Raw genomic sequence first — 25,865 nt, forward strand, 5'->3', positions numbered from 1 at the left:
CATATGAACATGATGAAAACTACCTTGACAGAAATTCCCATGTGTCCTCGGGAGCGCTTTACCTCCTATAAGAGTTTGTCCAGGCTTGTCCCTTGCTACAAAAGGGATTGGGCCGCCTTGCTGCACCTTTGTTACCATGGTATCTTGCTACTTGCTGCGAATCATCTTATCACACAACTATCTGATACCGATAATTTCAGTGCTTGCAGAGAAACCTTGCTCAAAACCACTTGTCAGATCCTTATGCTCCTCGTTGGGTTCGACACTCTTACTTATTGAAAGGACTATGATAGATCCCCTATACTTGTGGGTCATTAGACCATAAAACCATGGTCGAGTGAACATCCCGAACAAATCCCCTCTCCTCTCACATACCTCATGGACAATGTGCTTAGGTGGTGCTTGGAGAAACGCGTTTTTACCCTCAGGGATGACATACTTGTTTACCCAAAAAGATAAGGATAAGCCAGCAACCGTGTGATCACCTGGGATGATTTCAAGTATTGGTTCTGCTCTGCTCACATCCCTTCTGGGATCATGGCTATCAAGAAACGGAAATTTGAAGCGCTGAAGTAAGGAAGTAGATGTGTCAAGGAGAACCTGTAGAAGTTCAAACTTCTATCAAGATATGCACCTGAAGATGTGAGCACCGAGGCAACCAAGGTAGAATGCTTCATGGAAGGGATCCAACAAGCCCTATAATATCAACTTGTTGTCTATGACTGCAAGACTTTCTTCTTGCTGGTGAACAAGGCTCTTATGCTTGAAGGCGAGTGTCGTGCCATGTAAGACACACAGAAACGCAAAATGATCAACAAAGGTGGTTCTAGCAAGAAGAAGACTCGCCACTTGCAACAAGCCCAGCGAATCCAACATATCAGTCTGAGCAAGTCAAGACCCCTGCCTCGTCCGAGTTACCAGCCTTAGCAGTACCCAAACCTGAGGATGGCATACAACAATCCCAACAACAGTGGTGCCAACAATAGCCAAGTCACCTGTTTTGGTTGTGGTCAGCCAGGGCACTACTCAAGGTCATGCCCCAACGAGGATCCCGATGCGTTGCAATGCGCCAAACCAGTGGAGCTTAGTCCTATTTGGATAAGACCGAGAAGCTATGATTGCCACTCTTCTCAAGTGTGAAGTTCTTACCTTGAAGAGGTGGACTCCCCGAAGCACCCTCCAAGCAGCAGAAAGACAATAATGCCCAAGAAAGATGAATAACCACCACTGTCGGAAAACCACGATGAAGGAGGAGAAGCTATTGAAGTCAACCACCACTCCTCTGCTAGCTCCGACAACAATGTCAAGAAGCATCGACGTTCAAGCACAATGAAGCCTTTGGAGGTCAAGAGGAATTGGAGAGCCCCTTTCTGTCCAATCAAGAGCGTGAGTTCTGACTAAATCATAGTGAAAACCTCGCGAAGATGGTACACCATGCTTGCCAAGCCACATACCTTGGGGATTGGATGACTCGTCTATACTTTTGGGTAGCCAGTTCATCTCGCACCCTCAAAGTATTCATATATGTTAGAACCTATTCTAACGTTTAGTCTTTAGACTTAGATTTATGGGAGACCCTAACCCTTACGGGCTAACACGAGACATCTATATGTCACTAACCAACATGAGCAGCCTTAGCATCAGCACACACACACACACACACTACCTTGCCAGGTATTCCAACTTGGGATACACACGCAAACAAGACCCTTGCCCGAACCTTGATCACCAAGCCCTTGACCATGGTCAGGCCTAGCTTATTGCAAGAAACCCATTAACACTCGGACAAGGACAAGCAAAGCATTCGAAGACATAACATCAAGCACTTCAAGGTCCAATTGGGCAATCACGTCGAAGAACAAGCAACATGGGAACGTGAAGACTACCTGAGATCCAGATTGCTGTATCTCAACAACACCTTGCCTAGGACTCTCGGGGACGAGATTCTTGTAAGGGGGTAGGTCTATCACACCCTATGTTTCGCATTATTTGCTAATTTAACATATCCCAAAAATTAGCACGAATTAAAACTTTTTATTTGTGATGTGATGCTTGAACTAATTGTAGTTTGCTTGCTTGTTTGCTTGTGCTTTAAATCCCAAAACGCCCTCCTAATCTCTAGAGTCATCATCTTGTTCAAAACCTTTGTCCAATGATCAGACTATCTGTACAGGACACAAAACTACTTTTACCAAATATTGGTTTAAACTAATAACATTTATTTAATTTAAGCTTTCATAAACCATTGAATTGGGATTTATACTACAAGTCCTCAAATTATGGAAGATGTTTTGCCCCAAATATTTTATTGAAATTCTATTATGAAAAGAACTTCCCAAAACCACAAAGTTATTGATTTACATTTTATTTTACTATTTTATTTAAGTACCTTCTTCTGAGGAAAGAAATGGTCTTTTACAATGAAAGGTTATTTTTCTTGCTATCAAAATACTTGATAAAATTTAGAGAAACTCACTAGACATATATATTCCATATAAAAGAGTTTGATCTCCAAATATTTGATAAAATTTAGGAAATGGTCATGTTCAAAATATTGGACAAAACCCTTCCTGCCTATTTCAAGCTTTTGATATATTTCTATACGAAATATTCTCAATAAATTCCATGAAAATACTAGCACGTTTGATCTCTATCCAAGTTGATTTGATTCACCTAAATATTCAAAACCCTACCAGTCTAGATCCAAATTTGAGAACCTCTACATTGCCAGGTGTCTCCAATTGTGCTCAAATTTTGTGGACATGTTCTAATGCTCCAGTACTGTATTCACACCAATTGGTGCATCAAGGAGAACAAATTAACTTGCCCCTGGCCCCTCAAAACCACTTATGCTTATTTCCCGAATTAGGAAATTTTACATTGTGAAGATTCTTCAATTGATCCCAAACTTTTAGGTCATGCTCTAATACTCAAATAATGTCATCACACCAAGTGGTGCATTTGTTGGAATTAATTTGCATGGGTTTATCACCACCATTTGATCCTTTTAATTTTTAAAACCAATGGAGCACCGGAGGTAGCCCAACTTATGATCGAACACCTTTTGGTGGACTCCAAAGTCCAATAATAGAACCCCCAAATGACTTCTTCTTGGCCTCCAATTTTTACCACACCTCCACGAGACCCCTAGCTACTCCTGGTAAAAAAACCATAGTCTTAGCTCAATTATTAGTGGGGAAAACCCATTTTCACCTCCTGGACAATGAGGAAAGCAATGATTTCTCCTCTTCCTCACCCTCTGAGCAACTTACAGAGCACACCTTGACTTCTTGCCCATTTTTGCACCCTTTAGACACCATCTAACAAAAGTAGCCATGACTAGGGCATATGGGAGACACCATGGCATGCAAAGGCCATGCTCTGGAGCGTGCGACAATGCGTCCGAGCACGTTAGCAGCTGCCATCCCGAGCGAGTGGGCCTGCCTCGGCGTTCGCGACACACCGAGTCATCGGCCCCCTCCTCCCTTTCACTCAAGCACCCCCTGCTCGTGCAAGCTCCCCCGCACCCAGAGCAACCAAAGCCACCCGAGCCTTTCTCTGTCGCCCCCTTCATTTAATACCCCCTTATCTCCCCTTGGCTCTCTCCCTCTCATCCCATCCATCAACGACAATCGACGAAGCACCACCGACGGCCTTTCTTCAAATTGGAACACCCCATCGCCCATCCTCCCCTTCTGTCCACGGCAAGGTGCTCGGAGCACCCCGTGTAGCTTCCCTTCGGTCCCAGTCCTTCTCTGGTTATCTGTGCCACTCTGCCTATGCCTGTCGACGTGGCCCTCCGCTGAACGTCGTCGGCAGCATTCCCGTGTCACTTTGAGCGTCTGCACGATGCGGGGATGGATGTGACGTGCCCTCCCTTGCCCGAGGATGGCCTGGGTTGTTCCAGAGGTGGCCGGAGTAGCCGGTGCAAGCGCCGCCGCAGCTCGGCCCTGCCCCCTCTGTCCCTCACCTTCCATAGCGAGAGGTGGCTGAGGGACCTACAAGTGGGCCCGACTTGCAAGCGGCTACTCGGTTGGGCCCAACCGATAAGTGGAGATGCCCCGTCGCTTCTTCTGCATTCCAGGAGGGAAGGCACACTTCTGAAAGTGCACCATTGATGTCACCACGCCACCGCACAGCTAGGCCAGCCCGATTGGCTATCTTGTGCACGGTGCATGTTTTAGCCACTAGATATAACATTTTCCCTTCTTTATTATTTTTAGAGGAACTTATAAATTTCATTATACATTCATGATAGCTCCAAATTCCTACAAGTTGCTAAAATCTTGCTCTATCCAAATACGTGCATTTCACAATTTTCCAAATATATTTTATGTTGGGTCACTATTCAAATTCAATTCTGAATATTTCAAACCCCTCTTGCAAAAATCATAGAGCCACCAAAAGAACTCCAAATGGGGTGATTCCAATTTCCATGGATTCTAGAAATCCTCCCCAATTTTTCTGGCCTTAGTCAAAAAAAATCTCTGACATTGTCTCTGCTAGGTCAAATAAATAGCTTGGTGGGTTGTCTCCAAGAAACTCCTCGTTAAGACTTTCACTTGAGCATGACCCTACCACCTATGATAGTAGTGTGGGTTCGAAGTAGTTAGGTTATTAGAAGTTGCTACGCTATGGGTTGGGACTATGCATGATGACAATGGAAGAAATGATTTCAAAGGCTTTTCGAAAACCCCGTCGGGTGCCACTAATGCCCGAGGGAGATGCTGTTGAGATTGGTGACCACATGGAAAAGAAGTGGTGTCCTGAGAAAGGTTTTGCGTGTGTGGTTTTGAAAATGGGATAAGATCTAAGATTTTATGACCATCACAACCTTTCATGTGTGACCATGATACCCCAATATGGGACCGGGGCTTTGTTGATTACCTTTGATGATGCTAGCAGAGAGCATGCATTACTAGTGGCGAGAGAGCTGTGTCACCCTCTCGAGATGGGGCTGTGCCAGGTAGGGTGAGCATGACTTGTTTTCATAGGCATCGGGCACATCGTTGGTCCCTTCATGGATGATACGATCTAGAGCGAGGTTCGTATGATGTACATCATGAGGTCCGGGTACCAATCGAGTGAAATCTTTGTTTAGTGTTGCAAGGGGAAAGGCATTGTTCGAATGCTTACCTCGGTTATCTAGAATACCGCGAGTCATGGATGACACGGAAGTTCCCCGAGTCTTGTGGGTATAGCGCGCAGCCTCTAGAGAGTGTAAAACTATTTGAATAGCCGTGTCCACGGTCAAGGACAGTTGGTTAATCCTCCTTAAACTACATCCAGTCGTTTTCACATAAACCAAGTGTGTATGTGTGAGAAATATGGTTGTGTAAGTAAGATGATACTCGAGCTAACTCAGACGACTTGGCATGATAAATGAACTTGGGGCGTTCAACCCCAGCTTACTATGATTCTTGAGTTAAGTCAGATGAATTGACATGGCAAATGAATGTGGGACGTTCAAACCCGCTGCTTATGATGATATCTACAACTTGTTCATATGGATATCTCCAACACACTGATGCATGCTTTTGGAAGATTGATCATGTCATTGCAATCAAAATTAGCTTTCTCCAAATGACCTACTTACTGCTATATCATTCTTTCTAATTTCCTTTTTCCAAAAATGGGTAGCTTGCGAGTACATTCAAAGTACTCATTGGTGTACCAGAGGTTATTTTATTGGCCATGCATGAGAGAAATAGGATATCACGAAGATTACCCAGATGATGAACGTGCGAGGTAGCACACTTCCCAGATAGATTTCCATAGGGTTAAGTCAGATGGCACGGGTTCACACTATTGATGAAGATTTTCTGCTGCAAATATATGAAGACTTAGCTATACATGCCATATCCGAGCTAAATGGTATGTTATGGATGCAAGACTCTTGTTATTCACTTTCTATGTGTTCAATGAGCATTGATCTTTGGGATCACTCCGCACGTTGGGGTCTGATGACCCACAAGTGTAGGGGATCTATCATAGTCCTTTCGATAAGTAAGAGTGTCGAACGCAAGGAGGAGCAAAAGGAACTGACAAGTGGTTTTCAGCAAGGTATTCTCTGCAAGCACTGAAATTATCGCTAACAGATAGTTGTGTGATAAGATAATTTGTAGCGAGTAGCAAGTAACAATAGTAACAAAGGTGCAAAAAGATGGCCCAATCACTTTGTAGCAAGGGACAAGCCTAGACAAACTCATATATGAGGTGAAGCGGTCCCGAGGACACATGGGAATTTTTGTCAAGCTAGTTTTCATCATGATCATATGATTTGCGTTTGCTATTTTGATAGTTTGATATGTTGGTGGACCGGTGCTTTGGTGCTGCCCTTACTTGGACGAACATCCCACTTATGATTAACCCCTCTCGCAAGCATCCACAACTACGAAAGAAGAATTAAGATTAAGTCTAACCATAACATTAAACTAGTGGATCAAATCAGCCCCTTACGAAGCAACACATAAACTAGGGTTTAAGATTCTATCACTCTATCAACCCATCATCTACTTATTACTTCCCAATACCTTCCTCTAGGCCCAAGTAATGGTGAAGTGTTATGTAGTGGACGTTCACATAACACCACTAGAGGAAAGACAACATACAACCCATCAAAATATCAAACCAATACCAAATTCACATGACTACTTATCACAAGACTTATCCCATGTACTCAGGAACAAAAGTGACTACTCACAAGCATAATTATGTTCATGACCAGAGAGGTATTGAATAGCATTAAGGATCTGAACATATGATATTCCACCAAGTAATCCAACTAGCATCAACTACAAAGAGTAATTAACACTACTAGCAACCTTACAAGTACCAATCAGAGTCGCAAGACGGAGATTGGTTACAAGAGGTGAAATAGGGTTTGGAGATGAGATGGTGTTGATGAAGATGTTGATTCAGATGAGTCCCCTCCGATGAGAGGAGTGTTGGTGATGACGATGGCGACGATTTCCCCCTCCGGGAGGGAATTTCCCCGGCAGGACGGCCCTGCCGGACCTCTAGATTGGTTCTGCTCAAGTTCCGCCTCGTGGCAGCGGCGATTCCTCCCGAAAGCCTCCTCCACATTTTTTCTGGGATGAAACCCTCCTTAAAGAAAAAGATGGGAGCCGGAGGGGCTGTAAGGGGCCCACAAGCCACCTAGGCCCGGCCAGGGGGGTAGGCCGGGCCTGGAAGGCTTGTGGCCTCCTGGTGGCTCCTCTCCGGTACTTCTTCCGCCCAGTATTTTTTATAAAATCCAAAATAATTCCTCGTTGATTTTCACGGCTTTCGGAGTTGCTCCTTTTTCAGACCAGAATTCCAGCTGCCGGCATTCTCCCTATTTAGGTAAACCTTATAAAATAAGAGAGAAAAGGCATAAGTATTGTACCGTAAAGTGTAATAACAGCCCGTAAAGCGATAAATAACAACATAAAAGCATGATGCAAAATGGACGTATCAACTCCCCTAAGCTTAGACCTCGCTTGTCCTCAAGCGGAAGCCGAGATCAATAAATATGCCCACATGTTTAGAGATAGAGGTCTCGAAAAAAACAAAATACAGACATGCACACATCATGATCATAATTAGAACAACAATATCATCATATAATCTCTTATGCTAAAGTGACAATTCCTTCACAAAGTAAAGTGTGCATCAAGAACCTTATTGAGAATTAACAACCAATAGCCTTTATTCATTGAAGAAATTGCAATTTATCATAACATCGAAAGAGTCAAATAAGAGCTTGTAAAGCAAATCCACATACTCAATCATCCTTTTGTCTTCTACAATTGCTAAAACTCACGTGGTACTCCTGAGATGAAAGTTTCAGTTGGACACAGAGAAAGATAGGGGCTTATAGTTTCGCCTCCCAACTACTTACCTCAAGGGTAATGTCAACAATAATAATTCATGAGGACTTACATCCAAGTTGACATATGAATATAGATCATTCCCTAGCACATGACGTTAGCCAAGATAATGGCCAGATAAGGAATTGGTGTCGATCACCATGACTCTTTTAAGGATAAAAAGTAAAGGTACAAGATAGGCCCTTCGCAGAGGGAAGCAGAGGTTGTCATGCACTTTTGAGGTTTGGATGTGTGATCTCTTAGTGTGGAGGAACGTCACTTTATATTGCCTCTGGTGATAAAGAACTTTATTATGCAGTCTATCGCTTTTATGTCTTCCTCATCACAGGTTCGTACAAAGCTTATTTTCCACACACTAATAGATCATACATATTTAGTGAGCAATTTTTTTTTGCTTGCACCGATGACAACTTACTTGAGGGATCTTATTCAATCCATAGGTAGGTATGGTGAACTCTCATGGCAAAACTGGGTTGAAGGTTTATGCATGCACAAGTATTATCTCTACTTAGTGCAGAAGTTTTGGCTGATATGAGGTGGAAGCAAGCGTCACATGCTAAGGGATCTCTAGTCATATAACATTGTTCAGAACCAAGAAAACATAATTCATTATGTTGTCTTCCTTGTCCAACATCTACTTCTAAGCATGTAGTAGTTTAATGAGTGTTCACAATCATAGATGGTGCCCAAGATGATATATTTATATGTGCACCTCTCTTTCTTTATTACTTCCTATTAATTGCAACAACAACCAAGGTCTGCGTTTGTCCACCCACAACAAGTTTCAATCAACATTCTTTTTATATGTGAAGTCATCACTTCCCATAATATCATTCCATGATCTTTCATGCTATTGTTCTTTTATTATTCTTTTCTTCAGATCATGGCATGAGGCAATGCCCTTAACTAAAATACTCTTTATTATATGACTGACGAACTCGATTACATTGGGGGTGACACAAAGAAAAACTCAAGCCTAGATCATACTAAGAACTTTATTCTACTAGAAAAAGATAAAATCAAAAAGGATCAAACTAAGAAAAAGGTAAAGGCAAAAGATGTGATGGTGATACGATACCGGGGAAACTCCCCGAAGCTTGGCACAAGCCAAGGGGAGTGCCCATACCCATGCTTAACTGTCTTCCCTCGAAGGTGATGGTTGTTGGGGAACGTCGCATGGGAAACAAAAACTTTCCTACGCGCATGAAGACCTATCATGGTGATGTCCATCTACGAGAGGGGATTTCCGATCTATGTACCGTTGTAGATTGCACAGCTGAAGCGTTAAGAAACGCGGTTGATGTAGTGGAACGTCCTCGCGTCCCTCGATCCACCCCGCGAACCGTCCCACGAACCGTCCCGCGATCCGTCCCACGATCCGCTCCGATCTAGTGTCGAACGGACGGCACCTCCGCGTTCAGCGCACGTACAGCTCGACGATGATCTCGGCCTTCTTGATCCAGCAAGAGAGACGGAGAGGTAGATGAGTTCTCCGGCAGCGTGACGGCGCTCCGGAGGTTGGTGGTGATCTAATCTCCGCAGGGCTCCGCCCGAGCTCCGCAGAAACGCGATCTAGAGGTAAAACCGTGGAGGTATGTGGTCGGGCTGCCGTGGCCAAAGTTGTCTCAAATCAACCCTAAATCCCCACTATATATAGGAGGGAGGGAGGGGAGGAGGCAGCCTCAAAACCAAAAGGTTTGGCCGAAATTGGAGGTGGAGGAGTCCTACTCCAATCCTACTTGGAGTAGGATTCCACCTTCCCACTTGGAAACTCTTTCCACCTTGTGTTTTTTCCTTCTGAAACCTTATGGGCCTTATTGGGAACTTATTCCAGCCCACTAGGGGCTGGTTTATCTCTTCCCATAGCCCATGAGACCCCTTGGGGCGTGACACCCCTCCTGATGGTCCCCGGCACCCCTCCCGGCACTCCCAGTACACTACCGATGAGCCCGAAGCATTTCCGGTAATGCACGAAAACCTTCCGGTAACCTAATGAGGTCATCCTATATATCAATCTTCATTCCCGGACCATTCTGGAAACCCTCGTGACGTCCGCGACCTCATCCGGGACACCGAACAACATTCGGTAACCAACCATATAACTCAAATACGCATAAAACAACGTCGAACCTTAAGTGTGCAGACCATGTGGGTTCGAGAACTATGTAGACATGACCCGATAGACTCCTCGGTCAATATCCAATAGCGGGACCTAGATGCCCATATTGGATCCTACATATACTACGAAGATCTTATTGTTTGAACCTCAGTGCCAAGGATTCATATAATCCCGTATGTCATTCCCTTTGTCCTTCGGTATGTTACTTGCCTGAGATTCGATCGTCAGTATCCGCATACCTATTTCAATCTCGTTTACCGGCAAGTCTCTTTACTCGTTCCGTAATACAAGATCCCGCAACTTACACTAAATCACATTGCTTGCAAGGCTTGTGTGTGATGTTGTATTACCGAGTGGGCCCCGAGATACCTCTTCGTCATACGGAGTGACCAATCCCAGTCTTGATCTATACTAACTCAACGAACACCTTCGGAGATACCTGTAGAGCATGTTTATAGTCACCCAGTTACGTTGCGACGTTTGATACACACAAAGCATTCCTCCGGTGTCAATGAGTTATATGATCTCATGGTCATAGGAACAAATACTTGACACGCAGAAAACAGTAGCAACAAAATGACACGATCAACATGCTACGTATATTAGTTTGGGTCTATTCCATCACATGATTCTCCTAATGATGTGATCCCATTATCAAGTAACAACACTTGCCTATGGCCAGGAGACCTTGACCATCTTTGATCAACGAGCTAGTCAACTAGAGGCTTACTAGGGACAGTGTTTTGTCTATGTATCCACACAAGTATTGTGTTTCCAATCAATACAATTATATCATGGATAATAAATGATTATCATGAACAAAGAAATATAGTAATAACTAATTATTATTGCCTCTAGGGCATATTTCCAACAGTCTCCCACTTGTACTAGAGTCAATAATCTAGTTCACATCGCCTTGTGATTTCAACGAATCCAACACCCATATAGTTCTGGGGTCTGATCACGTCTTGCTCGTGAGAGAGGTTTTAGTCAACGGTTCTGAAACTTTCAGATCCGTGCATTCTTTACAAATCTTTATGTCATCTTATAGATGCTGCTACTACGTGCTATTCGGAAATGCTCCAAATATCTACTCTAGTATACGAATCCGTTTCACTACTCATAGTTATTCGGATTAGTGTCAAAGCTTGCATCGACGTAACCCTTTACGACGAACTCTTTAACCACCTCCATAATTGAGAAAAATTCCTTAGTCTATTTAGTTACTAAGGATAACTTTGACCGCTGATGAGTGATTCAATCCTGGATCACTCTATGTACCTCTTAACACACTTGCTGCAAGGCACACATCAGGTGCGGTACTCAGCATGGCATACTTTAGAGTCTACGGCTAAGGCATAGAAGACGACCTTCGTCTATTCTCTTTATTCTACCGTGGTTGGGTTTTGAGTCTTACTCAAATTCACACCTTACAACACAGTCAATAACTCCTTCTTTGTTGATCTATTTCGAATTCCTTCAAAAACTTGTCAAGGCATGCATCTTGTTGAAACTTCTGTTAAGCGTTTTGATCTATCTCCATAGATCTTGATGCTCAACGTTCAAGTAGCTCAATCCAGGTATTCCTTTGAAAAACTCCTTTCAAACAACCTTTTATGCTTCACAGAAAGTCTACATTATTTCTGATCAACAATATGTCAACCACATATACTTATCAGAAATTCTATAGTGCTCCCACTCACTTCTTTGGAAATACAAGTTTCTCATAAACCTTGTACAAACCCAAAATCTTTGATCATCTCATCAAAGTGTATATTCCAACTCCGAGATGCTTGCACCAGTCCATTGAAGGATCGCTGGAGCTTGCATACTTGTTAGTACCTTTAGGATTGACAAAACCTTCTGGTTGTATCACATACAATGTTTGCTCATGGCAACCGTCGAGGAAACAATGCTTTGACATTCTATGTGCAATATTTCAAAAATAATGCAACAACTACTAACATAATTCTAACAGACTTTTAGCATCGCTAAGAGTGAGAAAGTCTCACCATAGTCAACTGTTTGATCATGTCGGAAACATCTTTGCGACAAGTCGAGCTTTTCTTAATAGTGACTTATCACCATCGTCGTCTGTCTTCCTTTTAAAGATCCATCTTTACTCAATAGTCCTACGACCATCAAGTAGTTCTTCCAAAGTCTACACTTTGTTTTCATACATGGATCCTCTCTCGGATTTCATGGCCTCCAGCTATTTGTCGGAATCCGGGCCCACCATTGCTTCTCCATAGCTCGTAGGTTCATTATTGTTCAACAACATGACCTCCAAGACAGGGTTACCATACCACTCTGTAGTAGTACGCGACCTTGTCGACCTACGAGGTTTGTAGTAACTTGATCCGAAGCTCAATGATCACCATCATCAGCTTCCACTTCAATTGGTGTAGGCGCCACAAGAACAACATCCTATGCCTTGCTACACACTAGTCGAAGTGATGGTTCAGTAACCTCATCAAGTTCTATCACCCTCCCACTCAATGTTTTCGAGAGAAACCTTTCCTCAAGAAAGAACCCGTTTCTAGAAACAAACACTTTGCTTCTGGATCTGAGATAGGAGATGTATCCAACTGTTTTGGATATCTTATGAAGATGCATTTATCCGCTTTGGGTTCGAGCTTATCAGACTGAAACTTTTTCACATAAGCATCGCAGCTCCAAACTTTCAAGAAACGACAGCTTAGATTTCTCTAAACCTTAGTCTATACTGTCTCATCTCAACGAAAATACGCGGTGTCCTATTTAAAGTGAATGCGGTTGTCTCTAATGCATAACCCATAAACGATAGTGGTAATTCGATAAGAGACATCATAGTATGCACCATATCAAATAGGGCATGGCTAAGTCGTTCAGACACATCATCACACTATGGTGTTCCAGGTGGCATGAACTGTGAAACAATTTCCACATTGTCTTAAGTGCGTACCAAAACTCGTAACTCACATATTCATCTCTATAATCATATCGTAGACTGTTTATCCTCTTGTCACGACGATCTTCACTCTAAAATAGCTTTGAACTTTTCAACATTTCAGACTTGTGATTCATCAAGTAAATACTCATGTATGTACTCAAATCGTCAGTGAAGTAAGAACATAATGATATCCACTGCGTGCCTTAGCACTTATTGGACTGCACACATCAAAAATGCATTACTCCCAACAAGTTACTCTACTTGTTTCATGTGGCATGTTTTGCATGTCTCAAGTGATTCAAAATCAAGTGAGTCCAAACGATCCATCAGCATGGAGCTTCTTCATGCATTTTAAACCAACATGACTCAAGTGGCAGTGCCACAACTAAGTGGTACTATCATTATTACTTTTTATCTTTTGCCACTAATATTATGAACATGTGTAACACTACGATCGAGATTCAATAAACCATTGAGGGTAATTATTCAAGCAAATAGAATAACTATTATTCTTTTAAATGAATAATCGTATTGCAACAAACACGATACAATCATGTTCATGCTCAATGCAAACACCAAATAACAATTATTTGGGTTTCACCACCTATCCCGATGATAGAGGGAGTGTGCGACCTTTGATCATATCAACATTGGAAACACTTCCAACACGTATCGTCACCTTGCCTTTAGCTAGTCTCCGTTTATTCCATAGCTTTCATTTCATGTTACCAATCACTTAACAACTGAACCAGTATCCAATACCCTCGCCCTACTAGGATTACTAGTAAAGCACACATCAACATCATGTATATCAAATATACTACTTTCGACTTTGCCAGCCTACTTATCTACCAAGCATCTAGGGTAGCTCCGCCACAGTGATGTTCCCCTCATAACAGAAGCACTTAGTCTCGGGTTTGGGTTTAGACTTGGGTCTCTTCATTAGTGCAGCAACTGTTTTGCTGTTTCACGAAGTATCCCTTCTATCCATTGCTTTTCATGAAACTTAGTGGTTTTACTAAGCATCAACCACTCATGCTCCTTCTTGATTTCTACAATGACGAAATAGATATACGAACTGTATAGGATCATTCGCTGGGATGGGATAAGTGATTCTTTTATAGGATTCCCATGGGATCGTAGAATCAACTAAGGATGGAATAGGTATTTGTGATCGATCAGCTTCCAGTATGACCGAAGACTTTCTATCTGCATTCAGAATAACCACACAATCAGCTTGTTGGTTCAACCCAAAATTGATCTTCTACATCACGAATCTCTCAAGGATCGTTGTATCTATCCTTGATATGTTATAGTTCATCACGAAGCTCTCACAGCTTGGTGGCAGTGACTTTGGAGAACCATCACTATCTCATCTCGAAGATTAACTCCCGCTTGATTCAAGCGATTGTCGTACTCAGACAATCTGAGCACACACTCAACGATTGAGTTTTTCTCCTTTACTTCATGAACAAAGAATCTTGTCGGAGGTCTCATACCTGTTAACAAGGGCACAAGCTTGAAATCACAATTTCATCTCTTTAGAACATCACTCATGTTCCGTGACGTTTCAAAACGTCTTCGGCGCCACGCTTCTAAGGCATTAAATATTTTGCACCGACCTATCACTTAGTCATCAGAAACGTGTATATCGGATGTTCACAACATCCACAGACGACGCACGAGGTGGTGCATTAAGGACATAAGCCTTCTGCGCAGCAACGAGGACAATCCTTAGTTTTACAGACTCAGTCCGCAAAGTTTGCTACTATCAACTTTCAACTAAATTTTCTCTAGGAACATATTAAAAACAGTAGAGCTATAGCGCAAGCTACATCGTAATTCGCAAAGACCATTAGACCATGTTCATGACAATTAGTTCAATTAATCATATTACTTAAGAACTCCCACTCAAAAAGTACATCTCTCTAGTCATTTGAGTGGTACATGATCCAAATCCACTATCCCAAGTCCGATCATCACGTGAGTCGAGAATAGTTTTAGTGGTAAGCATCTCTATGCTAATCATATCAACTATATGATTCATGCTCGACCTTTCGGTCTCATCTGTTCTGAGGCCATGTCTGCACATGCTAGGCTCGTCAAGCTTAACCCGAGTCTTCCGCGTGTGCAACTGTTTTGCACCCGTTGTATGTGAACGTTGAGTCTATCACACCGGATCATCACGTGGTGTCTCGAAACAAAGAACTGTCGCAATGGTGCACAGTCGGGGAGAACACAATTTTGTCTTGAAATTTTAGTGAGAGATCACCTCATAATGCTACCGTCGTTCTAAGCAAGATAAGGTGCATAAAGGATTAACATCACATGCAATTCATAAGTGACATGATATGCCCATCATCATGTGCTTCTTGATCTCCATCACCAAAGCACCGGCACGATCTTCTTGTCACCGGTGTCACACCATGATCTCCATCATCATGATCTCCATCAACGTGTCGCCATCGGGGTTGTCGTGCTACTCATGCTATTACTACTAAAGCTACGTCCTAGCAATATAGTAAACGCATCTCCAAGCACAAACGTTAGTTTAAAGACAACCCTATGGCTCCTACCGGTTGCCGTACCATCGACGTGCAAGTTGATATTAACTATTACAACATAATCATCTCATACATCCAATATGTCACATCACATCGTTGGCCATATCACATCACAACCATACCCTACAAAAACAAGTTAGACGTCCTCTAATTGTTGTTGCATGTTTTACGTGGTGACCATCGGTATCTAGTAGGATCGCATCTTACTTACGCAAACACCACAATGGAGATATATGAATTGCTATTTAACCTCATCCAAGGACCTCCTCGGTCAAATCCGATTCAACTAAAGTTGGAGAAACCGACACTCGCCGGTCATCTTTGAGCAACGGAGTTACTCGTAGCGATGAAACCAGTCTCTCGTAAGCGTACGAGTAATGTCGGTCCGAGCCGCTTCGAACCAACAATACTAAGGAGGGCAGCAAAACGCACATCACCGCCCACAAAAACTTTTGTGTTCTACTCGAGATTACATCTACGCATGAACCTAGCTCATGATGCCACTGTTGGGGAACGTCGCATGGGAAACAAAAAATTTCCTACGCGCACGAAGACCTATCATGGTGATGTCCATCTACGAGAGGGGATTTCCGATCTTCGTACCCTTGTAGATCGCACAGTAGAACCGTTAAGAAACGCGGTTGATGTAGTGGAACGTCCTCACGTCCGTCGATCCGCCCCGCGAACCGTCCCACGAACCGTCCCGCGATCCGTCCCACGATCCACTCTGATGTAGTGCCGAACGGACGGCACCTCCGCGTTCAGCACACGTATAGCTCGACGATGATCTCGGCCTTCTTGATCCAGAAAGAGAGACGGAGATGTAGATGAGTTCTCCGGCAGCGTGACGGCGCTCCGGAGGTTGGTGGTGATCTAATCTCAGCAGGGCTCCGCCCAAGCTCCGCAGAAATGCTATCTAGAGGTAAAACCATCGAGGTATGTGGTCGGGCTGCCGTGGCAAAAGTTGTCTCAAATCAGCCCTAAAACCCCACTATATATAGGAGGGAGGGAGGGGGAGGAGGCAGCCTCAAAACCTAAAGGTTTGGCCGAAATTGGAGGTGGAGGAGTCCTACTCCAATCCTACTCGGAGTAGGATTCCACCTTCCCACTTCGAAACTCTTTCCACCTTGTGTTTTTCCTTCTGAAACCTTATGGGCCTTAGTGGCAACTTATTCCAGCCCACTAGGGGCTGGTTTATCTCTGCCCATAGCCCATGAGACCGCTTGGGGCGTGACACCCCTCCTGATGGTCCCCGGCACCCCTCCCGGCACTCCCAGTACACTACCGATGAGCCCGAAACTTTTCCGGTAATGCACGAAAACCTTCCGGTAACCAAATGAGGTCATCCTATATATCAATCTTCGTTGTCGGACCATTACGGAAACCCTCGTGACGTCCGTGATCTCATCCGGGACTCCGAACAACATTCTCTAACCAACCATATAACTCAAATACGCATAAAACAACGTCGAACCTTAAGTGTGCAGACCCTACGTGTTCGAGAACTATGTAGACATGACCCGACAGACTCCTCGGTCAATATCCAATAGCGGGACCTGGATGCCCATATTGGATCCTACATATTCTACGAAGATCTTATCGTTTGAACCTCAGTGCCAAGGATTCATATAATCCCGTATGTCATTCCCTTTGTCCTTCGGTATGTTACTTGCCTGAGATTCGATCGTCAGTATCCGCATACCTATTTCAATCTCGTTTACCGGCAAGTCTCTTTACTCGTTCCATAATACAAGATCCCGCAACTTACACTAAGTCACATTGCTTGCAAGGCTTGTGTGTGATGTTGTATTACCGAGTGGGCCCTGAGATACCTCTCCGTCATACGGAGTGACAAATCCCAGTCTTGATCCATACTAACTCAACGAACACCTTCGGAGATACCTGTAGAGCATCTTTATAGTCACCTAGTTATGTTGCGACGTTTGATACACATAAAGCATTCCTCCTGTGTCAGTGAGTTATATGATCTCATGGTCATAGGAACAAATACTTGACACGCAGAAAACAGTAGCAACAAAATGACATGATCAACATGCTACGTATATTAGTTTGGGTCTAGTCCATCACATGATTCTCCTAATGATGTGATCCCGTTATCAAGTAACAACACTTTCCTATGGCCAGGAAACCTTGACCATCTTTGATCAACGAGCTAGTCAACTAGAGGCTTACTAGGGACAGTGTTTTGTCTATGTATCCACACCAGTATTGTGTTTCCAATCAATACGATTATAGCATGGATAATAAACAATTATCAAGAACAAAGAAATATAATAATAACTAACTATTATTGCCTCTAGGGCATATTTCCAACAATGGTGGTGGAGTTGTTGTAGTCTGGAGTTGATTCTCCGTCTTCCAGGGCATAGGTGCTCCATCGTGGAAAGATGATCGAGTCTCCGGGATCCTCAAATCTGCAGCCAACCGTATTGATTTCAATCTATACTCATACTCACAGTTTTGGTTCTGCAGGTCGTAGATATAGGCTTGGAGGTGATCAATTCTGTCATAGAGCCTAGAGAGGTGCTTCCCAATGTCATTGGCATCGATCTTGTGCTTGTTGGTGAACTTCATGATCATCATGAGGTTGGCATTGAGTCCGCGTTCCCCTATCCCTTGGCACTTGAAGACTTGCTGCTCCATTGCTTCGAGCCTCGCCTCTATGCTTCCGGTCTTCTTAGGCCCCTCAACATCATGGATGTGCAGCACCCCCCATGCATCTCAATAGATTGAGAGTGTTGCACCACTCCCGCGAGGTAGGGATTGATGACCTTCTAAAAGAACTTTTCCTTCGGAACTTTTGGGGAGGCCATAGCGATCTAGATTTGTATGCACAGTAGCTCGAAACGAAAACAGAGGATATTTGCGTGATATGAGGGTCAGACCTTTCGGGAGAATATATAATGAATTTTTCCCGACCAAAAGGAGTATTCCATGAGAAAACGGAGTCCGGGAGGCACACGAGGTGCCCACAAGCAACCCAGGCCCGACCAAGGGGGTAGGCCGGGCATGGCAGGCTTGTTTCCTCCTGGTGTGCCTTCCGGACTACTTTAAATTTTTCTATTTTTCTAAAAATTCCAAAACGGAGAAAAATTGCTACTGGAAAAGTTTTGGGGTCGGTTTACTTACCGAATCACATACCTCTTTGTTTTTTGAGTCTGAAACAGGCTGATAAATATCGCTTATGTACTCATCCGGAGTTATGGTATTAATAATATTGCTTTCAACATTTATGGGAGTACGTGAGAAATAATGCTTGATTCTTTTCCCATTTACAACTCTCTGAAAATTACCTTCCGTGTTGTTGATCTTTATGGCACCAGGACGATATACTTCCACAATGTAAGGACCTTCCCATTTAGAGAAAAGCTTGTCTGCAAAAAATATTAAACGAGAATTTTATAGCAAGACATAATCACCTACATTGAACTCATGTTTTTGTATCCTTTTATCATGCCACCTCTTAACTTTTTCTTTAAAGAACTTGGAATTTTCCTTTGCCTGAGTTCTCCATTCATTAAGTGAGCTAATTTCAAATAACCTCTTCTCACTAGAAAGTTTGAAATAAAAGTTGAGCTCTTTGATTGCCCAATAAGCCTTATGCTCTAGCTCAAGAGGTAAATGACATGCTTTACCGTAAACCAGTTTCTACGGAGACATGGCCATGAGATTCTTATAAGAAGTTCTATAAGCCCACAGTGCATCATCAAGCTTCTTAGACCAAATCTTTCTAGACCTATTAACAATCTTTTGCAGAATTAGTTTAATTTCTCTATTACTTATCTCTACTTGACCACTAGACTGAGGATGATAGGGAGATGCAATTCTATGGTTGACATCATACTTAGCAAGCGTTTTACGGAAATCTCCATGAAGAAAATGTGAACGACCATCAGTCATTAAATATCTAGGGACTCCAAATCTAGGGAAAATAACTTCTTGAAGAATCCTAATAGAGGTGTTGTGATCTGCACTACTAGTTGGGATAGCTTCTACCCACTTAGTAACGTAATCAACAGCAACTAGAATATGAGTATACCTGTTAGACTTTGGAAAAGGTCCCATATAATCAAAACCCCAAACATCAAATTGTTCAATGACAAGTGAGTAATTCACAGGCATTTCCTGACGTTTACTGATATTACTTATTCTTTGACACTCGTCACAAGACAAGACAAACTTACGGGCATCCTTGAAGAGGTTAGGCCAATAAAAACCGGATTGCAATACCTTGTGTGCAGTTTTATCTCCCTCATGGTGTCCTCCGTAAGCCTCGGAGTGACACTTCTATAGGATCTGTCCATGTTCATGCTTAGGGACACAACGTCTAACAACACCATCTACTCGTTCTTTATAAAGGTGAGGATCATCCCAAAAGTAATGTCTCAAATCAAAGAAGAATTTCTTCTTTTGTTGGTACGTGAAACTAGGTAGTATAAATTTAGCAACAATATAATTTGCATAATCAGCATACCACGTGCACTACGTGAAGCATTGATGACATTCAGTTTCTCATCAGGAAAGCTATCATCAATAGATTGTGGGTCATCAAGAACATTCTCCAACCTAGACAAGTTATCTGCTATGGGGTTCTCAGCACCCTTCCTATCAACAACATGCAAATCAAATTCTTGTAGCAAGAGAACCCATCTGATAAGTCTAGGTTTAGCATCTTCCTTTTCCATGAGATACTTAATAGTAGCATGCCCAGTGTGAATAGTAACCTTGGAATCAACAATGTAAGATCTGAACTTTTCACATGCAAACACGACTGCTAAAAATTCCTTTTCAGTAGTAGCATAGTTTCTGTGGGCCCTGTCTAGAGTTTTACTAGCATAATGAATAACATTCAATTTATTATCAACTCTTTGTCCTAGAACAACACCAACAGCATAATCACTAGCATCACACATAATTTCGAAAGGTAGGTTCCAATCAGGTTGTTGAACAATAGGTGCAGTTATCAAGGCCTTCTTAAGTATTTCAAATGCTTCCTCACAACCATCGTCAAAAACAAAAGGAATATCTTTTTGCAAGAGATTGGTAAGAGGCCTAAAAATACTAGAGAAGTCTTTAATGAACCTTCTATAGAGACCAGCATGACCAAGGAAACTTCGTATACCTTTGATGTCTGTAGGGCATGTCATTTTCTCGATCGCATCAACCTTAGCCTTATCGACTTAAATACCTCTTTCAGAAATTTTATGTCCTAAGATGATGCCTTCATTAACCATAAAGTGGCACTTCTCCCAATTCAAGGCAAAGTTGGTATCTTTACATCTCTGCAAAACTCGATCAAGGTTGCTGAGGCAATCATCAAAAGAAGACCCGTAAATGGAGAAATCATGCATGAAAACCTCAACAATCTTTTCACAAAAGTCAGAGAATAAAGCCATCATACATCTTTGAAAGGTAGAAGGTGCATTACATCAGACAAAAGGCATACGTCTATAAGCAGAGGTACCGAAAGGCAGGTAAAAGTGGTTTTCTCCTAATCAGATTGTGCAACAGGTATTTGGGAGAAACCAGAATAACCATCTAGAAAGCAGAAGTGTGTGTGTTTGGACAATCTTTCTAGCATTTATTCAATTCATCTTTATCATTAGGGAAACGGTAATGATCTTTCCTCGTGGCTTTATTCAATTTCCTAAAATCAATTACCATCCTATGGCCAGTAACAATTCTCTGTGGGATCAATTCATCTTTATCATTAGGGATAACGGTAATACCTCCCTTCTTAGGGACGCAATGCACGAGACTTACCCAATCACTATGAGCAACAGGATAGATAATACCTGCTTCCAGGAGCTTTAGTATTTCATTTCTTACTACTTCTTTCATCTTACGATTTAATCTCCGTTGATGATCGACAACTGGTTTGGAATCAGGATCGGTTTTAATTTTCTGGCTGCATAGAGTGGGGCTAATGCCCTTAAGATTGTCAAGAGTATATCCAATAGCAGCACGGTGCTTCCTTAGAGTTTTCAATAATTTCTTTTCTTCATGTTCTGAAAGGCTAGCACTAATAATAACATGATATATCTCTTTTTCATCAAGATAAGCATACTTAAGAGTATCAGGTAACTGTTTAAGCTCAAACACAGGATCACCCTTTGGTGGGGGTGGATCTCCAAGCAGTTCAACAGGTAAATCATTCTTAAGGATAAGATGTTGTTCAAAGATAACTCTATCTATCTCATTCCTTTCATCCATATGCATGTCATTTTCATGCTCAAGCAAGTATTGCTCTAAAGGATCACTAGGAGGCACAACAATAGAAGCTAGAGAAATAATTTCATCCTTACTAGGCAATTCCTTTTCATGAGGTTGTCCACCAAAATTGGAGAAATTGAATTCGTGTGACACACCTTCAAAGCCAACAGTGACAGTTTGCATCACACAGTCAATATGAGCATTGACAGTATTGAGGAAAGGTCTGCCAAATATGATGGTACAAAAGCTATCTTGTGTGGTAGAAAGAACGAGAAAATCAGTAGGATACTTAGTTTTACCACACAAGACATCAACATCTCTAACAATTCCCAAAGGGCAGATAGTATGTCTGTTGGTAAGCTGAATATTAACGTCAATAGGTTCCATCTCAACAGGTGCAATCTCATCTTTAATTTCATCATAGAAAGATCGAGGTATTGCACTAACATTAGCACCCACGTCACATAAACCATGAAACAATGATCTCCTATCTTAAGAGGAACAACATGCATGCCAACAACATGCTTATGTTTGTCTCTAGTATGGGTTTTAGCAATTCTATCAGCATCTTCACAGAAGTGAATAACATGCCCATCAACATTGTCGGACAGGAGATCTTTGATAATAGCAATGCTAGGTTCAATTTTAATTTGCTCAGGGGTGTAGGTGTCCTAATGTAACCCTTACGTATCATAGTTGGAGCTTTAGCATGATCCTTTATTCTAACAGGGAAAGGTGGTTTCTGAATGTAAGCAATAGGGACAATAGGATCATGATAAGCAATGACTTTCTCTTCAACTGGATTGGGTTTAACTACATTTACTTCTATGGGAAGATGATATTTAAACCACTTGTCTTTAGGGAGATTAATCTGAGCAGCAAATGATTCACATAATGAGCGTACTATCTCATAATCAAGTCCATGTTTAGCGCTAAAATCACAAAAAGTATTTGTTTCAACGAAGGATTTAACGCAATCGAACTTAAGATTCATACCCGACTCCTTACCTTCCTCAAACTCCCAATCTTTAGAGTTGCGTTTAATTATTTCCAATAAATTCCATTTGAAGTCAATATCTCTCTTCATAAAAGAACCGGTACAAGAAGTGTCAAGCATGGTGCGATTATCATGAGAAAGCCGAGCATAAAAGTTCTGAATAATAATTTCTCTCGAGAGCTCATGGTTGGGGTATGAATATAACATTTACTTAAGCCTCCCACAAGATTGAGAGATACTTTCTCTATCATGAGTCCAAACATTATAGATATAATTCCGATCACGATGTAACAAATGCATAGGATAAAACTTTTGATGAAATTCCAATTTCAATCGGTTGTAGTTCCATGATCCAGTATCCTCACATAGCATATACCATGTCAATGCTTTATCCCTCAAAGATAAGGGAAAGACCTTCTTCTTGACGTCGTCCTCGGGCAAACCTGCAAGCTTTAATAAACCACAAACTTCATCTACATAGACTAGATGCATGTCAGGATGTGATGTTCCATCTCCTGAAAAAGGATTAGCCAACAGTTTCTCTAGCATACCCGAAGGTATTTCATAACAAATGTTTTCAGTAGGTGCAGTAGGTTGAGAAGCAACTCCTTGTGCTTCCGCTTGAGGTGAAGATACCCCGAACATGCTTCTCAAAGGATTAGTTTCCATAGTGACAAGTGACAATAAATTTCAGCACACTATATAAATGTTTCCTTACCAAATTCCACTTACCAAAGGCGCTTCACTCCCCGGCAACTGTGCCAGAAAAGAGTCTTGATGACCCACAAGTGTAGGGGATCTATCGTAGTCCTTTCGATAAGTAAGAGTGTCGAATCCAACGAGGAGCACAAGGAACTGACAAGTGGTTTTCAGCAAGGTATTCTCAGCAAGCACTGAAATTATCGGTAACAGATAGTTGTGTGATAAGATAATTCGTAGCGAGTAGCAAGTAACAATAGTAACAAAGGTGCATCAAGATGGCCCAATCCCTTGTGTAGCTAGGGACAAGCCTGGAAAACTCTTATATAAGGTGAAGCGCTCCCGAGGACACATGGGAATTTCTGTCAACCTTGTTTTCATCATGTTCATATGATTCGCGTTCGCTACTTCGATAGTTTGATATGTGGGTGGACCGGTGCTTGGGTGCTTCCCTTACTTGGACAAACATCCCACTTATGATTAACCCCTCTCGCAAGCATCCGCAACTACGAAAGAAGAATTAAGATTAAGTCTAACCATAGCATTAAACTAGTGGATCCAAATCAGCCCCTTAAGAAGCAACGCATAAACTAGGGTTTAAGCTTCGGTCACTCTAGCGACCCATCATCTACTTATTACTTCCCAATGCCTTCCTCTAGGCCCAAGTAATGGTGAATTTTTATGTAGTCAATGTTCACATAACACCACTAGAGGAAAGAAAACATACAACGAATGAAAATATCAAACGAATACCAAATTCACATGACTACTTATAGCAAGACTTATCCCATGTCCTCAGGATCAAAAGTGACTACTCACAAAGCATAATTATGTGCATGACCAGAGAGGTATTGAATAGCATTAAGGATCTGAACATGTGATCTTCCATCGAGTAATCCAACAAGCATCAACTACAAAGAGTAATTACCACTACTAGCAACCTTACAAGTACTAACGGAGTCACGAGACGGAGATTGGTTACAAGAGATGAACTCGGGTTTGGAGATGAGATGGTGCTGATGAAGATGTTGATGGAGATGAGTCCCCTCCGATGAGACGAGTGTTGGTGATGACAATGGCGACGATTTCCGCTCTAGATTGGTTATGCTCTAGATTGGTTATGCTCAAGTTCCGCCTCGTGGCGGCCGAGATTCCTCTCGAAAGCCTCCTCCTCATTTTTTCTGGGACGAAACCTGATACGTGTCCAACGTATCTATAATTTTTTATGGTTTCATGCTATTATCTTGTCAAACTTTGGATGTTTTGCATGCCTTTTATATATTTTTTGGGACTAACTTATTAACTCAGTGCCAAGTGCCACTCCCTGTTTTTTTCCATGTTTTTGACTCCTTTTAGGGGAGGATTTTGAGTGGAGTCCAAACGGAATGAAACTGCCAAAAAGATTTTTTTCTGGAACAGAAAAAGACCGGGAAGCCGGAGAATCAGGGCAGGGGGCCACCAGGGACCCCACAAGACCTCACGGCGTGGCCAAGGGTGGGCCCGCGGCCCCCTGTCTTGTGGGCTCCCTGAGGCTCCTTTGCCCTAGGTTTTGTGCCTATATATTCTCTAAAATCCCATAAAAACTCAGGAGATCATCGAAAGTACTTTTCCACCGCCGCAAGCTTCTCTCTCCGCAAGATCCCATCTGGGGCACGTTCTCGTGCCTTGTCGGAGGGGGGATTCGGATACGGAGGGCTTCTTCATCAACACCATAACCTCTCCGATGATGCGTGAGTAGTTCACCATAGACCTACAGGTCCATAGCTAGTAACTAGATGGCTTCTTCTCTCTCTTGGATCTTCAATACAAAGTTCTTGATGATCTTCATCGATATCTATCCGATGTAATGTTCTTTTGCGGTGTGTTTGTCAAGATCTGATGAATTGTGGATTTATGATGAGATTATCTATGAATCTTATTTGAGTTTCTTCTGATCTCTCTTATGCATGTTTTCATATCCTTGTAATTCTCTTCGAGTTGTGGGTTATGTTTGGCCAACTAGATCTATGATTGTTGCAATGTGAGAATTGTTTGGTTTTGGGTTCATACCATGCGGTGACCTCACCGAGTGACAAAGGGGTAGCAAGGCACGCATCGTGTCGTTGCCATCAAGGGTAAAAAGATGGGGTTTTCATCATTGGTTTGAGTTTATCCCTCTACATCATGTCATCTTGCTTAAGGCGTTACTCTGTTCGTCATGAACTCAATACACTAGATACATGCTGGATAGCGGTCGATGTGTGGAGTAATAGTAGTAGACGCAGAAATTATCGGTCTACTTGTCTCGGACGTGATGCCTATATGTATGATCATTGCCTTAGATCATGACTTTGCGCGGTTCTATCAATTGCTCGACAGTAATTTGTTTACCCACCGTGATATTTTATATTATGAGAGAAGCCTGTAGTGAACACTATGGCCCCCGGGTCTACTCCACACCATATTTTCA

The sequence above is a fragment of the Hordeum vulgare genome, chromosome 4H (genome assembly GCF_904849725.1).
Source record: "Hordeum vulgare subsp. vulgare chromosome 4H, MorexV3_pseudomolecules_assembly, whole genome shotgun sequence".
Classification (NCBI taxonomy): domain Eukaryota; kingdom Viridiplantae; phylum Streptophyta; class Magnoliopsida; order Poales; family Poaceae; genus Hordeum; species Hordeum vulgare.